Source organism: Amphiprion ocellaris, chromosome 6 (genome assembly GCF_022539595.1).
Source record: "Amphiprion ocellaris isolate individual 3 ecotype Okinawa chromosome 6, ASM2253959v1, whole genome shotgun sequence".
In the NCBI taxonomy this organism is placed as follows: Eukaryota; Metazoa; Chordata; class Actinopteri; family Pomacentridae; genus Amphiprion; species Amphiprion ocellaris.
This window is the reverse complement of record NC_072771.1, coordinates 28,269,678-28,286,390: the sequence shown is the minus strand read 5'-3', so window position 1 is coordinate 28,286,390 and position 16,713 is coordinate 28,269,678. Positions and strand designations below refer to the sequence as shown.

Sequence of the window (16,713 nt, the reverse complement as noted above, 5' to 3'; positions counted from 1 at the left end):
TAAGTGAATAATCTCAGCTGTGAAATTGTTACTAATTTCATATTTAACTTTAGAGTTGTTCTGTTGTTGAGACAGTTTTAATACATTTGAGATAAAAGCCGCATACCTTTCTTGTTTCGCTCAGAATAAACACCCTCTATGGCATCACTCTTGCTTTATTGAGATATTGAGTAGCTATTTTGCCACAAATGAGCTTTTCCACAAAATGAAAACAATTTACCTATGTAGGGCTTTTTTTTCTCTAAACAGAGGCATCAGGACAGGAGAAGGTATATTGTGGTGATTTATAGTCTTGCATTATAATGAAGACACTTTAAGGACAAAAGTTGTATTTGGGTTATCAAAATAAATGGAGAGAATCTATATGACCTTGTGTTGATGCATTGCTTTTTTTTCTCACCTTAAATCATCTCTAAAAAGCTGAAGTCTTTGCATATGGTGGGAAGTAACAAATTCTACTTACTTTTTAAAGTGTAGTAAAGTAACTTTTGAATTAAATTGCTCTTGCTGGAGTTGTTTCAATGCCATGCGGATTTCACTTTTTAGTATATTTTGTAATAGAAAAAGCAATAGAAAAAATACTTTTATAAAGATTATAGAATAAATGGCTTATTTTCATTAGAAAAAAGAGTAGTAACAGTACTTTTAGTTGAGTACAGTTTTGAATAGCTTGCCCACCCTTGGCCACATATGATTAGTGTAAACTAACAAAATGTGTTTCTCTTGCAATCCGTGAGGCATTAGGACTGTTCCATGGAGCTGCCAATTTGTTGTTTTTTTTTTTATTACAACAAATACTGAATCTCTTTTATTACTGACTTTCCAGAAGGTGGTCAATATGCATGTGCACACATCCTCAGCACTGTATAGATAAGTAAAATATTTAATTTGACATGAAATACTTCTTTAAACACACTGAAAAAACTCTGCCTCAACAGCATATTTTCACACTGCTACACTGAATTAAATTGGTGTAAGTCATTTAAATGCCAATGCAATGTGGTTATGGTTCAATTTTGGCATAAATCTGATCAAGGAAACTCGCTTAAACTTTACCTGTGCCATATCCTGATGAGTGAAGCATGCCTATTGAGACAAACTAAAAGATCTCATCAGTTGCTTCAATTACACAGCTCATTTACAAAGAAGAACCTCCTGCCATGCTCTTACTGAGAGCATGTGGGAAGTTTCATAAAAAAGTTATTAAACTCAACTCTAACACAAAATACCTCCTGCAAAAATCGAAGCCATGGGGCACTGTGCCCTGAAACCAAAGCAGAGATGAGATAATACATCAACTGGCCCTAAAGCCAGATTACATGTTTTGTCTTCTCAATTATCAAATCATTTTATTCCTCTATTTCCTGCTGGGCCGGTGGGAGAAGAAACTATTTGACCCCGAGTCTGACCCAATTACAGAGATGAAAGAGAAGGAGATAACATGGCTGTCTGCAAGTGGGCAAACATGTGATGAAGTGTATTATTTGTATGCTTTGCAACAGCATGAAATAGAGAGACAGATCTTTGCCAAGTCTATTAGGACAAGAAAAATCCAGTGTTTTTATCAACACAGACCAAAGTCTGAGGAGAAAGTGTAAATGACAGGAACGTGAGAAAAAGAAGATCAAAAGGGAGGTGGACAAGGGGAAGAAGACCTAGTAGAAAAATAACAAGGTGATGTGAAGAATGAAACCACAAGGCAGCTCTAACAGGCCATCCATTGCAGCTCTCTTCACCAATTCAGTAATTTTGAAAATGGTGAAATACTGTGGTGCAATGCTGTGCTCTGCAAGTAAGGTCAAAACACAGTTCATGCTGTCTACAATATCACATATGATAGCTGGATGAAGCAATAAAGCACAAAATGACTTTTACTTACCAGTAAAAAAAGCAAAAAAAAAAAAAAAAAACTGTTCTGCTTAAACTTCAAAGTACATTCACACCTGCAATACCTAAATTGTGCACAGAATAAACACACAAGTCTATGTAAAGCTACACACTTGAACACACAGTAAAGGGTCTCCATGGTTGGATATGTTAAGAAATTAGACTGTGTGTGAGCTTTTCTTCTTGACACAGCATAGCAAAGAGTTGTCAATTACCATCATGCAACATTACTTCCAGCTGCAGTCAGCAAGATTTAAAGGAATAAAGTGTGACATTTGAACGTACATGATGCAGCTCATAAAAACCAAACATCTACCTATGGACTAACAACAAACCCCTGTTTCTAAAAATATATATTATAAATAACATCATAATTAGGAGACAATTCCTTTCAATTACGCAGTCAACATTCATAGATGAATTGATTTTGCTCTATTTTTCACTCCTCAGACATCTCTTTCTGTTGTGGGTTTGTAAGAACACTATTTGTGCTCTCTGCAATGGCTTCAAGAAAAAAAAGAGGAAAAACAAAGAAAAACAAAACCAAAAAAACACATACACACATTATCCATTCCACTGTGTGGATGTCTGATGCTCATCTTAAAAGCTACTATGTTGTTTGTGGCCATTCAGCCATGCACAATAGGAGGCTTTTGGGAAATAAAGCCTTCTTCTTTATTGTCAGCCGTTAGCAAGGTACTGTACTTACAGCAACTCTGTGGCTTCTATTGAAACATGCCATTCTTTTCTATGTTTCTATGTCTTTTCCCTGAATCTCCCATCCATGATCATCTTCCCATTTCTCTTTCTCCGTTGCACAGTCTCCCTCTCTCTGCCTGCATTTTCCCCCTTTTTATTTCTGATTTCATTATGCTTCATCTCCCTCTGTCTCTCCTTTCCTTTTCTTCCTCTCACCAATCTTCCTCTTTTTTAAACCAAGACAATTCCACTTCTGTATGTAGTACATCCGCAGTAACAAATCCCATTAGGAACTGAGTACAAGAATTACCACAGGATGCAAAAGCGGAAATACAGGAAACAAAGAAAGATTGAAAGGAAGGCATTTCATTTTTTCCATCACTTACTCTATAATTTATCTCCAATCAACACATTCTCACGTCTGTTATCCATCTCATGCACAACATACAGATCTGCTGTGTCTATGGGTGCGTGTCATCGTTTAATATAATGATCTGTGGCCTTTATTAAGACTGCACTGTGTGTGTTTCTCTGTGTGTTGAGTGTGTACGGAAATAAAGTGATAACACTGATAGCACTGTAAGCAGAAATAGGTGGAAACATGATGGTGTAAGGGTAGTGAGCTAAAGGATTCTTTTATGGCATGGAATGCACCGAGAGTATGGAGGTGGGGTAAAACGTGTGTGTGTTTGTGTACATGTGTGTGAGTGTTGGAGTAGATGGCATTGAAACATTGGAGAGGAGAGAGAACGGGGAAACAGATAAGCACACTCCCACACTGAGAAAAAAATTGTGACAAGCATACACGGACACACAAACACAAACACACATCCGTATCATCTCTAAAGTACTTCCTGGCATCCCCATTAGTGGCTGTACAAGCAGCAGTCAATAGTGCTAACCTTCGGTGCTCCTTACACTCGCACACACAGATGCACACACACAAACAAACAACCTTTCAGTCCTTTAGCCGTAATGCTCTATAATCACTGTGCTTCCAGCTCCATGTGCACAGATAAAACCTTAATGTCATCGCGCATCACGCACACATACACACACACACACACACACACACACACACACCCTGTTTGTCGAGATAAGAACATAATGCCATCTCTGTCTGGTGATGAAGTTCAAGGAGAAAACTAGAGCCAAGCCCTTCAAGTGGCCTTTTGACTGCACTGAAAAGTGTCGGGCACAAAATGCTATCTCTCTCCTCCTAGGTGAGTGTGTGTGTTGGTTTAGTGCCAAAGTGTGTACTCATATAAGGAGCAAGTATGATTACACAATCTCAAAGGGACACATCTCAACAGTGGATCCTACAGCAAAGGTAGACTATCAACTTAAGTGCTGCATAATCTGGTTTCTTTTGTCATGGTCCAGTTGTGCAGAGGTCAGACTACACAATATAAGCCAAGGCACAATCTGACACATGTGGAGGCACCTGGGGCTTAGCTGCTAGAGTGGGCTGTCCATTAAATGCAAAAATGGCCGTTCAATCCCCAGTTCCTCCTGTCAACATGTCAAGGTATCTTTGGGCCGCTGATGGTCAGTCCACTGTGGCATGGTGGCTCGTTGTCATCAGTGTGTGACTGAAGTGTCATTGTTGAAGACAAAGCAGCACTGGGACATCTATCCATGTCTTAACAAAAAGATGACAGAGTACAAGCGATTTTTATTTCTTATCTTTATCTTTTACCGTTTGACAATTTCTGCGATGTTCTGTGTCACGCACTGACAGCAGCAGAGGGCACTCTTCTTTGCACAATTGTAAATACAGACAGAAAATGTTGTGTTTCACCTTAGTGTGTTTCTAATGATTAGGCAGCCATCCTCTTTTTAGGAACATAATACCCAATTAATTACATATCTGTGTTGGATATCCACACTAACACCCACACAAGGATCAACGCAGACCCTACCTTTACAGCAAAATTGCAAAATATATTGTGCATTTATGGGCACTGCTTGGTTAAATAATAAAATTGGTCACAGTTTCTTCCTTTCCAAACACTTAAGTACGTCATTCAAGTCATGAAACACACCAACAAGATTTCTGGCATTTCGACTGACTGACAAAATTCTTAAAATGTTTGACATTTATCAACAAATGTTGTCGTAGCTATTACAGTTACAGCAAGAACCATGCATATAACAAACAAAAAAACTTTTAATATGTTGTACTGCTATCCTGTATGATTAAGAATGTCTATTTTCTTTTTTGTTTTAAGAGCTGTCGGGAACAATAAATGCAGTGCTACAAACTGTTGTGTACTGTATACGTCTGTATCGATGAGGGCACCGTCTAAATGCCAATTCACAGAAGGAACCACCCCTAAAATACCATCATGCAGTACTTTACTCTGGAAGACAGATTTGCTTGTGTGTGTACACTTTCATTGATTTTTTTCTTTGTTCTTGCACTATCTGGTTTATCTACTAAAGAGTATCCATCTGTCTCCTCTCTGTTGCAATTTCTCTATCTATTCTAACCTGTTCTATTCATTTGCTCTCCACATGCTCATCCTTCACACTCCACATCTTCCATTTGTGTCTTTTTATCTGGCTTTCCTTTCTGACCCACATTTTTCCAGTTACTTGTACACTAAGAGCAAGTATACATATCCCAGTCAAAGGCCTGTAATGCAGCTGATAGGAAGTTTCTGACATTTGTAAAATGAGTCAAAACACCACGTGTCAATCCAAATGTATTTGAGTGAACTTTAATCTTTACTCCTCTTTATATCCCATCTCATTGTACCATTTTATCTAACTTAGTTCCTCTCTCATTGTCATTCAGTATCTTCCTACTTTCCTGTGTCAGCCATCTTTTTCTCACATCAGTTCACTTTTACATATTTTCATGAAACGAACCTCAGTGCCCTTCTTTCCACCTTCTCCCTGTCTATCATTCCATCATGAACTCCTCCTCTCCATTTTACACCTTCTCCTACATGCCCAATTATTGTAAGGGTCAGCATTTATTCCTCGTGCTCGATCACCCAAGCAAAAACACCACAGAAACAACTGGCAATCTGTGTGCCATGATGAAGAAAATCTCAGTAAGTTAAAAAAAAAAAAAAAAAAAAAAAAAATTCAAACTACCCACATATTATCATGCTAATAACTGTCATTTTCCACTCTTCAATTTATTCTGACAATATTCAGCAACAGTCGAGTGTTTAATGTGTGAAAAGTTCAGTAAAAGTTGACTTTAGACTAAGAGGCTGCAAAAAACTGCCGGCCTTCACGGTCAGTAAGCAAAAGCAAAAGAGGAAGCACAGGGAAGCAGAGGAGCACTGAAGTTTGAATTCAACCACACTGAGCCACAGCATGGTATATTTCTGTGGAGGGTTTCTTTCTTTTTTTTTTTTTTTTTTTTTTTACTTCTCTTCATTTCAAAGGCCATTGACATTTAGTCCAATTGTCCAGAGTTACCATGGTTCTCTCTGTAAAAGTCCTCCACATAATGAACAATTATCAGTTTGACAGATTCTAAATCTACATCTACGTTATTAAATGAAGTCAAAGAACAAATCCAATGCCACAATAAATTAACTGTATGAGGCACTCAAAATGAAGACCAAAGAAAATTACACCATCTTACAAAATGTTAAGGACTGCAGATTGGTGCTATAATATGAATTTGTCACCTCAATCCAAGACTGCATGCTTACGACTTCTTCTTGTTTTAATATAATATAATATAATATAATATAATATAATATAATATAATATAATATAATATAATATAATATAATATAATATAATATAATATAATATAATATAATATAATATAATATAATATAATATAATATCATATAATATCATATAATATAATATCATATAATATCATATCATATCATATAATATAATATATGTCCTACAAAAAAATGTTCGTCCTTTTCTGACGGTGACAGCTCACATTGTCTCTCCCCAGCATATATTTCATGGCCCTTAGGTCCGAAATGAATCAGAGGTAATTCATTATAAATTGTAGAAATTCATGCAGAGGGTGTTGATGAGAAAATACATATTCATCACTGGCAATGGAGCAAGGCAGAATCACAACATTTGATTTAAGGCTCCATTAGCAGTAGAAGCCTGTTAATCTCAACCCCTCTGGGATGAGTATAGCAAAAGAATCAAAAGGGACATATCATACACATTTCCTGGTCTGGAGTTTTATTCTGGGGCTACTGGCATATCTTTGCATGATTTACAGTTCAAAAATCTATTAATTTTAACCTAGCCTTCGTCTCTTTACGTCCCTGCCTGTCGTAATTGACCAGCTACTGGAACCTGCCTTTCTGAAGACTTTGGCCAGCTATGGAGGCTGCTACAGCAATAGCTGAGCATCTTGTTCCCTTGTTCTTCCCTTAAAATGTCAAGCTGTTCCATGTCCCTTAATTGTATGTGGGGAAGTGCTTTTTGGCAAGCTGTGCATGACATGAATATTGGACAAACTGTAGTAACATGTCTTAACCACTGTGTCAAAATCGTCACAACACTTCATAGGGGCTTAGAGCAAACCCTATGTTTATGTTTCACGCTATACTGGGGTTCAGAGTCACATAATTACGTAAGAATGATGGAGACAAAAATGTGCTGTGACTGCAGCAAGATTTGAGGTGATGACAGTTTATTTAAACTGACCAATTCTATGTTTGCTGTAGCATTTGCCTTTTGGTGAAGCAGTTGAACAGAATTCAGCAGAACCGACAATGAATGACTTGTTCACAGAGTGCTAATCTGATGTGTATAATAAAGAAAATCCTATATCAAATCCCATTATATCTCATGAGCCGAATTTCCCCCACTGTCACCTCTTTCTGCTTGGCATTTGCTCCTGCTGCCTCTGAAATGCCTACATTTCTCAGTCCCTCTCATTTACCAACAAAAATTACTGCTAAAGACCGTGCAAAACAATTCCCAGATGTTCTTCATGAAAGCAGAGGAAAAATGTTTTCCACCCATGCAACACTGTGGTAGAATACGTTTTTAAAAAATCAGCGATTGAGAAACACTTTTCTACCACGAAACATATTAGGAGAATGGTTGAAACGAGCGGACAACAGACCAGACAAATCACCGTGACAGAAGCTGTTGCATCCAGATTTGGTGGAGCACTGAAAGAATGAAGGTAAGTTAGATTAATTACTCCGCCAAGGAAGGCAGCGGAGTAATGTGACAATCGGCGAATGTGAATCATTCCTCTGTTAGCGACATTTCTCAAAAATGGACAAATGGATTTGGATGAAATTTCCAGGGAAAGTCAGAAATGACACAAGGACCAAGTGATTCGATTTTGGCAGTGATGTAGCTTATAGTCTGGATCCACGGATTTGTTAAGGATTTCTCATTGAGATAGCAGTACGGCATCTGATAGCGGCATGGTAACCATGACAACAAGTGAACGCTACCTGTCTGCCTGCTGACGATCACATGATTACGATCCTACTTCTATGCTATATACTTTAGTATAAGTAAAGCTTATGGTATTTGCATGAACCATGATGCTATTCTCACCTCAACAAGTAATTCAGAACAGTGGAGGTACCTGTGGTTATTTTCTGCAGGTAGTGATCAATCACTTGTGCAATGCTGATATATAACCAAGTGAATTTAATCGCATTACGCATTAAGTTTGTGACTTTAAAACTGACATTCATTTTGCCGTTCCTATCAGTTTTTGGGGGCAGTGTTGCAAAGTTTGGGGAGACAGTTTTTGCAGCTCTATCAATAAATCTCAAAGGATTTTCTTTTACTTTAAATTGACAATGATTGCAATGATAATAAGTACTTGATACCTTGGGGGGTACCCTGCAGTTTAAAATGGAAAAGAAAAAAAAAATCAACAAAAAAATACCAATAAGGTCTAAGGGTGAAAATAACTGTTAGAAACATGTACAAAGAGGGAGAGAAAGAAACAATAGAAAAAAAATACAATCCTGGAGCTATACCAACAACTCGACAACTTTTCAAAAGACTGCTCCCAGCAGAGCCACCTACCCTGGCTGTAACAACAAAATTCCACCCACTGAATAAAATAACTTCCAACTTCCTTATGTTCCAAATGCATTTTCTGCAGGCTATTCCAGACATAGGAGTAGAAGAGCATAGATCATGGCCCTTTATATGCCATTTCTGTCTGAGTTTGGGGAACTGTCAGCAAAAGAAGGATTATACAAACCTTAAAGTATGATCAAAGATACATAAATAAGAAGAAAGCTGTCCCAGGTTCATATTAGAATTCATCAAGCGACTGAGCCAAGACAAGGAAACAGACAGCAGCTCAAGATGTATTGATGTGTCTGCTGCTTTTCATACTTTGTAGATGGAATGTTTCAACATATTTTCTCTAAGTCACATGTCTGTCTGTCTCTGTTCAACCATCACTATCAGATGCTCCTTTCACTCATGAAAGACAGTGGACAGCCATGAGAGCAGCCCTTATTTAGAAAAAAAAAAACTTTTGCAGTGGATGGAGTTATGTTCAGTGAATACATTATTCAACATATCTTATCAAGAATATTTTTATAATTTTCTTCATGTTTCATTTGTGGCATCTGTCATCTCAGGAATAATATTGCAATCATTTGAATTGCCTTCAAGTAAGTAACGTCAGTTAAAGAGAAAATAGTCCCAAAATCGCAATGTTTTTAAATTTTAACGCTTTGAGATCAAATGGCAAAATTCATATTTTCCATTTCTTTGCATCTAAAATGAAGTCTATGTGTGTCTGTGTGTGTTTGTGAAAGAGATAAAGTGAGACACAAGACTAATTCTGTCAGAGTAGATTCTGACTCATAGCAACACTATATTATATAATTTCCAAATACTAGTACTTTTGTTCATATGATGGTCATTCAGCCATTATTTCATGCTCCTGCCAAGAAAATGGATGATGAGCTGTGATAAAGTATTGACTATGAATGAGCAGAATATGTTTTTAACCAACACCAAGTGCTATAAATATAGATTAGTATTAATTTTAGAATGAATTATTTAATTAATTAAAAAAAGAAAAAAATCTCTGTCTCTCTCTGTCTTTTTTTCAACATTCAGAATTCTGATTTGGTCTTCAGGGTAGGGGATTAGCACTGGACAGTCTGATGTTGTCGGAAGTTCTCTCCATCATGGATAATGTCTCCCACCCTCCTGCACAGTTTTGGCTTGCAGAGGAACATGTTCAACCCAAGACTAACAATGTCAAAATGCTCCACTGAACTTCACAGGAGGTCCTCTCATCCTGTGGTCATCCAGTTATATAATTCTTCTTTCAGCTGAATTTACAACTTTCCAATCAAATTAACAGTTAAAGGTTTAATTTAGATGTACAACTTGAGCAACTGTTCTAAAATAATTTCCCCGCAGAGATTGTTAAAACCACAGATTAATGAATCTGAAAAGTCTGTGACGAGACTGTGCCTCGACTGAGTCATATTTTCTCCTGTTTGAGGTTAATATAAGTTACAATGACCCTCTCCTTAAATCCTTCTGCAATGAACACTGACAATGTAGAAACACTGATTCTTTGGCTACCACTACACTGCTATGAAGTTCTTTTGGATATGAATCTGTGTGACTTTCTAACTTTGTTGAAGAAAATACGGCACACTGTCTGTTTCGTTGCTTTGTGTTTCAGCCACTAAGAATCACAGGCATATTTTAACTGTGATAAAACGTCACAGCAACGATTGCAATGATTTTTTTCTATCTTAAATTAATTGTGTTATTGGTACCTTATTAGCTGAGCAAGTCTAGGGAAGCAATTCATAACTCATGGCGAGGAATACATTCAATAAGACAATGGTTGCAGGTCAAAAAAACACTTTGCTCTTCTGTCTACATGAAATAGGTGGAATAGATGAATGCACCAAGAAAGAGCCTTGCTGCCAATAGCAACTACAATCACCTATATGTACTAGACTGAAACAAGATAACAGAGCAGGAAAATGTTAAATAATGCAGAAAATTGAATGAGCATGTTGCGTCTCAGAATATATCCAGAAGTTTGTGTGGTGAAATTCACGGATGTGCGTTATTCGTCTGAGAATCAAGCAGATGTTGAACTATGTTGTTTATTTATTTTTTTCTGTGTGAATTCACCTCACAACAGGAATATAAAAGCCAGAAATCACAGCAAAGCAAGGACAGAGACTTGCAATAAAGATACAGTAAGAAAGAAATGCGCCAAAAGGCAAACTTCATGTGTAATTGAATAACCCAGAAAGAAGGGAACCTAACAATCACTCTAACAGAGCTTGAGAAGTGCACTGCAGAGATGGGAGAAACTGTTGGAGGAATGATCGTGTCAGCAGGACTCGATCAATCAGGTCTTTAATATAGAAAGGCTAGAAGCAAGTTACTATGAGCACACATCATTGTGTTTGTTAAACAGCATTTAAACGACCCTGAGCATAAGAAAAGGGAATGTCATGTCTGAAGGGACAAATTTTAAACTCTTTGGGCAGAACTCAAAGCACTATATGTAGTGAGCATCCCACATGGCTCATCTTTTGCTAATACCATCAGTATTAGCAGAGCAGTGAAGCATGGTGGTGGTAGCATCACATTATGGGGGTGCTTCTCAGTGGCAGGGACAGGAGGACTAGTCAAAAATGTGAAAAGGACACATGCACAGTTCACCTTACAGCCACAATGACATGAAGCATACAAATCAAACCCTGAAGGGGCTTCATCAGAAGCCTCTGACTATCCTGAAATGGCTCAGCCAAAATCCTGACACACCCCAATATGGCATTAGTGAAGAGGCCAGAGATGACTGTTCAGAGACACTTCCCGTCCAATTGGAAGGAGCTTGAAAGGTTCTGCCATGAAAAATGCATCAAACAGCCAAATCCAAGTGTGCAAAGGTTATAAAGACTTTCCAAAGAAGACTCAAACCTGTAATTGCTGCCAAAGGGGCTTACATGAAGGGTCTGAAATATTTGTCATTGTGGATTATTAAGTGTTTGTTGATAGGATGAATGGCAATTTTAATCATGTAAAATTAAATTTACAACACTATAAATGTGCAAAAAGCGAAAAGTCTAAATACTTTCTGAAGTGACCATATAAATCAGCTGCAGATTCATTGATTATATTACAGTTGGTGAAGGGAGAGAATACAGCTGAGGCCCACAGATTCTATGATGCAACACACCACAGATCATCATCAGACACACAGAAAACATACATTAACACAAGTTTTATTTTGTCATTTAATTCAAAAAAGGAGACATAATAATAACTTACTTTCCTCGTTTAGCAGGGTGAAAGAACCATTAACTATTCCAAATTTAAAAAGAAATGTCACAGGAAATTTTTAAAATGTGCTTATTTATTTATTTATTTATTTTCTTCTGCCACCACAGCTGTTATCAAAAGATTTTCAGGTCTGTTAGAAACATACTGACACTGCTGATTGGTTGCGTTTTAAATATTCCTCTTGTGCATACCAGATTTGGATAATCCCTTCCTAATGCATTTTCAGTTCTTGCTCTGTGGAAACTTTTTTGAGCTCTAGACTTCACCGATCCAATCATAAATATTTACCAAAGATTTCAATTCAGACAAAGACAGGATGGTGAACATATATGATGAAAGCAAAAATGTAAGTGATTTTGTGAAAGCAGACTGCAGAGCTACACAAATAAATATGGTTATAAGAGACAAACACTGTCTACAAAATGTCTGGATAAAGGAAGGAAAAAAGGGGCAAGTGAACAGGCAAGCTTCTAAATCTTCCCCAGCCCCACACCCCAGGTGAACATCATCTGTCTGATGATCTCCAGTATGCTTGGCTGATTTCTGAAACGAAGTAAAAAAAAAAAAAAGCAAGCAAGACAAAGTAGCAAGACAGGAAGAAACATCACAATGGTCAGAAATGAATAGTGATATGAATTACACAGCTGAAAACTGCATATTCTTCAAGGCTAGGGGAGGCTAAATTTGGCAATTTCTTGCACCATCTTAATTGTCCTCCATTTGCTGATCACTCTCCTCACGTGCTTTCTCTCTCCTTCTGTCAAGCCTTGTAATTTTGGAACAGCTTTCCATTCACATGTACCAGCAGGAACTAATGCATCTGGATGGGAGGTGCTTTCTGTGACAGATGACCTTACAAATTACTGATAAAGATACAAGGTCCCACTCATCCCTTTCAGTCTCCACATGTCTGTCTGACTGTCTGTGTTTGTCTTTCAAGCCTTGTATCTGTCTCTCACCCTCCCTCACCAACTTGGCAGGTAGAGAGAGAGACATCTGCGATCATCAATCTTATCCACCAATCTTTACCATCTCCCGACACTTCATCTCAGAAACCCCTCTCCACTTGATGTCTGACTAAAGTAGATTAAATGACTGCTTTGTCAACTTTTCTGATGGAAAGAGAGAGAAACTCTCGAAAACTAATTTGGGTTCCATTCACATGCTAAAATAGAGGTCAACACCTCCATACTGTAGAGTAGCAACAACAATTCCCTACAACTACTGTCGATCAGATCTTATCATACAGATAAATGGATGAGAGAAACAATGCATTCAAAAAATCAATTTCACATTTTTAATTCTTGAATAGTTTTTTAAAAATCTCATTTTAAAAAATTATTTTCTATTTCAAACTATTGTCTCAGTCACATCTGTTGTTTATAGGAAAAAGCACAGAAATAACATAATGTAGATCAGTCGTGTTTTTTTAGTTCGGTGAAACGCATCCACTACATTTGATAAAATGCTTCATTGCCAAAATGTTGTATGCCAAAACCCAAGTAACAGGGGCAACCCGTGTTGCTTTTTTTCTATTCAATATATAAGCAGGCAGTTTCCAGAACCTATTTACACAGAACACCTTGGCAACCAAAAAAAAATCATTCTTGTGAGTTTTCTTTGGAATTAATCTGTTTTTTAGTGGACAAAAATTGTTAAAACAGGCCAAAAGATTGGATGTTCAAGAGTAAAAATCTTTGAGGCACATTGCTGTCGACAGTATGGCCAGCAAGAATCCTAACTTCTACATGCTTCCATGGTACACCCAAAAGGCTAAGCCTATAACAGACAGCCACAGAAACACTAACACAGTAACATTAACACACTCACAGTCACAAAATAACACCCCATTTTTTTTACCCCCTCCCTGTCACGCCTCCAACCAAATTAGATTGCAATTGCTCTTTCCGAGGTCACTTTTAATTAAACTGAGATGAGAACATGACACATGGGATTAAACCCCATCCTACCACTTTGAATTATGAATTCATAACTAATGCTAGAGCCTATTGCTTTCAACCATGACCTCCATATCATTTATGTATAAGAGCAAAAGAAACGCCTCTAATTGTCTTCTCCTGCAAAGATAAAGGGCATGATGGAAGCACTGGGGAAGTGTGTGTCTTTGTGTTTTAATGTACATGCACACCTTACTGACAGTGGATCAGGGCATTCTTACACATTCACTAACAGCAAACGTGGGGCATTCTCTCTGCCCCTGTGGGTAAAGCTTGACTCAGGTTGAAATCGTGCCTAAAACCCTTGGTGAAATAATTTGAACGTTGGCCAATAGGGGACTGGCGGTGTGTTAAGTTTTATACCATACAGTGTCTCTGCAGTTTGGAGCAGGGATAGTAATGACCCACTAACACACGTCATTTATTCACTCTCCCATTGTTGAATAGTTTGTTGTCCCACAGAGTATTGACACTGTACAGGGTGATTTACCAAAGGAGCCAGCCTATCTAAATATAATCTGATCATGTCTTTTAGAGACAAGATATAAAGGTCTATTCTAGGTCCTAACCCGACTTTAGCAAGTAATTTAAATTCTATTAAAATTAAGGACTGGGGCAATAGTAAATACATAAAATATTAAAGAAAGAAAGAAAGAAAGAAAGAGTAGAAAAACTGTTTAAAATGACAAAAAATGACAAAAAATAAAATTAATAAATCTGACAATAGGATAACATTTGAATTTGTTGATTAACTACTAAAATACTTATGAGGTTTTAACTATTTTTTAAAAATTGTTTCATCACAAAAACTTTGATCACCTTCCACAGGAACATAATTGTAATGAATTTGACAATGTATTTGTGTTCTAAATTTGTACATTTAAGACTATGTGTTCATGCATATGATGAAAAAAGGCTCACACTGTAATGACTGTAATCAATTGCATTAAAATATAATGATATATCCTTGCTATCATTGAATATGCTCTTTTTAAATATTGTTTCAGGAACACTAAATCATGAATGAATTTCATCCTAACTTTATGCTGAAAACTGCTTCAGTGCTTTAATATTGTTAATGAAGTGGCACATATATGGTTGGCACTGAATTTTTTTATAAACTGACATAACCTTTCTAAGACAGTCAGGCAAAAAATACATGAGGGGCAACTTGTGATATTGGCATCAGTGTATTTGTTTTACCTTGTACTGTTAAAAAAATACAGAAATAAATTATGACACAATCTGTGTATTGAATAAATGAATATTCAAGCATATTACAAAGGATGAGGTCCTCTATTGGCTATACTGTATGATAAAAGTCTACTGCTTGCACCACTTGGTGCAGTGCCTGATCAAATTCTCCCTGTTTGAAATGAGATGACTGCTTGGCCTCCTTCATTGATGTTTGCAGTTTTCTCAGTATCAGTGACCAGTCATTCAATCCAAAGTACTTAATGCTCAACACTGACTGCACCGGGTTATCAAAAAACTGACATTAAAACTAGAATTTGCTGACACCTCATTAGGTGCAACCCACCCTGTAGAGAGATAGGGTTGGCTCTACCTATTTCAATATAGGGCTTTGAATATAATGCAGTCTAAGGCTGCTCCTAATGGTTAACTTTGAAATTATTGATGTAATGATTGTTTCTTTCAATTAATATGACAAATTTATCAACTACTGTAAATCTTACAATTAATTTACCCCAAATAACTATCGAAAAGCATCATCATCCATTTCCCATGTCATTGCTGTGGCATAAAAAAAAATAGATCCTGTTTTTCAGATGCCTGATCAGACACTAATATGCAGTTAAGATAATCACAAGTAATGTCTTTTTGCATCACTGTGGGGTAAAGGCAATAATTGAAATGATTTACAGAATGTAACAACAGTAATTAGTTTAAGCAACTCTCTCACTAATATATGGCTATGAAGTAAACACAAAGTACAAAAAGGTCGAATAACAATGTTGGCTGACAGATAATTTAACATTACATTACCGTAATAGCAATGCGGGAATGGGTGCGATGAAGAAACATTTATGATATCAATTTTGTGACTACTACTAACAGAATATGTTCTCTGTGTTAAAATTCTGAAAGCCTACATCAAGCTTGGCTCGGGACAAAGTAAACAGGACTGTTGCTGCAGTCTCAACAAAGCATTCCGGGATGCTGTCGTTTCAAGTGCTTGTGTAGCAGTTGTACTAGTGTGGGAAGCCATTTCCAGTTTGTAGCACCCACAGAACACCACATTGTTTGGTCTCTGTCTAAAATAACAAACGTGTACGTTTTCATGGCTACAGCTTGTTCTCCAGGTGAATCCTTGCTTTGACCGGACATAACCGTTTCTAAGATGCACTGTGTTGTAACTGACGGCATCATTACGTCGTAGTCAGCTCTACTGTAGTAACCAGCTGCTTTAATGTTTATCTCTTTATGTTTCTTTGAAAAAGGCTAATTCTAACAACTTTACACTAGACTCAACACTGGTTCCTGGCAATACACCAGCCAAGTTTGAAGTAAATTGGATGAACGATTGTTGAAACGAGCAAAGAACAGACATACACACATCCACACACTTACTGATTCCTTGATATTTCAGTGAGAAATTCTGAGGCTTAACTTGTCCTAACTAGTTTTTAATCTACCTGGAAGCCAATCAAAAAACAAACAAACAAAAAATTAGAATACAGTTCAATGAATGTTTTGATTGAAAATCATCTGGTTATTAGAGGGACAGGAAGCCTATTTCATTCATGCTCATCCATGAAACATCCATGCTCCTGGTAACATGATGGGTACCACTGTATGCCATAAAGGTCCTTCAGAATACTCTTCACCACAGAAATACACATCTATCAGGGAAAACCAAGTCTGTTGTGTTGAT

General features: G+C 37.1%; 1 protein-coding gene across 5 annotated transcripts in view; it reads right to left on the bottom strand.

Moving 5' to 3' along the window:
* Positions 1-16,713, bottom strand: part of grid2 (glutamate receptor, ionotropic, delta 2) — a 529,256-nt gene that overhangs the window by 186,111 nt on the left and 326,432 nt on the right. The window lies entirely within an intron of this gene.